This window comes from Silene latifolia, chromosome Y, assembly GCF_048544455.1.
Source record: "Silene latifolia isolate original U9 population chromosome Y, ASM4854445v1, whole genome shotgun sequence".
Classification (NCBI taxonomy): Eukaryota; Viridiplantae; Streptophyta; class Magnoliopsida; order Caryophyllales; family Caryophyllaceae; genus Silene; species Silene latifolia.
This window is the reverse complement of record NC_133538.1, coordinates 154815856-154816964: the sequence shown is the minus strand read 5'-3', so window position 1 is coordinate 154816964 and position 1109 is coordinate 154815856. Positions and strand designations below refer to the sequence as shown.

The 1109-nt window shown below is 44.5% G+C and overlaps 1 non-coding gene across 1 annotated transcript; it reads left to right on the top strand.

Moving 5' to 3' along the window:
- The first annotated feature begins 639 nt into the window (after positions 1-639).
- On the top strand, positions 640-746 carry LOC141636206 (small nucleolar RNA R71). Its single transcript, XR_012540833.1, has one exon. It is a non-coding gene; the product is annotated as a small nucleolar RNA R71 (small nucleolar RNA).
- Positions 747-1109: the final 363 nt, after the last annotated feature.

Sequence of the window (1109 nt, the reverse complement as noted above, 5' to 3'; positions counted from 1 at the left end):
GACGCTTCAGTCGATCGACTGAGAATTTTCGTCGATCGATCAGAAGTACTGGTATTCAAGCTCGTTTTTGCAGCAGAATTTAAACGAGCTTCCTCATCATTTCCCGAGTCTTCCTTTGGCTTGTCGGGACTCTCATAAGAAAGGCCACTTCTGAGATTGATGGCATTGATCGTCTCAACCGGCCCTTCACATTTGCTTGAAGATTTAGCAGCTTGCTTAGCCTCTATGTTCTCCAACTGTTTCACAAAATTCCTTGAGGACTCAATACCGGCTGCTTCCATATTCGCCACTTGAACCAAAAGGAGTTGGACCATCTCTCTCAGCTTCTCGATCTCATCCGAGTTTTGAACAGGAATTTCGACTTTCTCCTTGGAAGCTTCAGAAATCTCGAGCTTCTCGAGACGGGTAGAAATAGAAGTTATAAGTGTCACAACAGCAGTCATTTCTTCACTTTGCTTTCGTGACTTTCCACGCGAACTTCCAAACTCAGCTCTATAGACTGCCATCTCCTCAATAGTGTTCCAACCTTTACTTTGACCAGTATTATTTTGAAACCTGCCATTAGCAGCTGCATCCAAGATGACCTTGTAATCATCATATAGAGCATTGTAAAATAGGTTGCAAAGATACCATTGCTGGAAACCATGATGAGGGACAGCTCGGACCAAACTTTTGAAACGTCCCCATGCTTCACAAAAATCTTCGTCGGCTCCTTGCTGAAAACTCGTGATTTTACCCTTCAAGCCATCAGTCTTTGAAAGTGGGAAGTACTTCTTGTAGAAGGCTAATGCTAAAGATGTCCAATCCGTGACTCCAGCTGCTACCCTATCGAGGTAGCGGTACCAATCTCGCGCCGAATCCTTCAAGGAGTACAAGAACATAAACCCCTTTACTTCATCTTGAGTTACCCCAGCCGGTATAGGTATGGAACAGCAATAGTCTGTGAAAGTTTCCATATGCTTCAAGGGGTCTTCATCTGGCAGACCCGCGAACTGATTTCGCTCCACTAAATCAATATAAGAGGAACGAAACTCGAAATTACCGGTAGTAGGGGTAGGTAACTGGCGCCCCTTTGGAAGGTGGTGCTCCTTTGGCTGAAAATTATCATA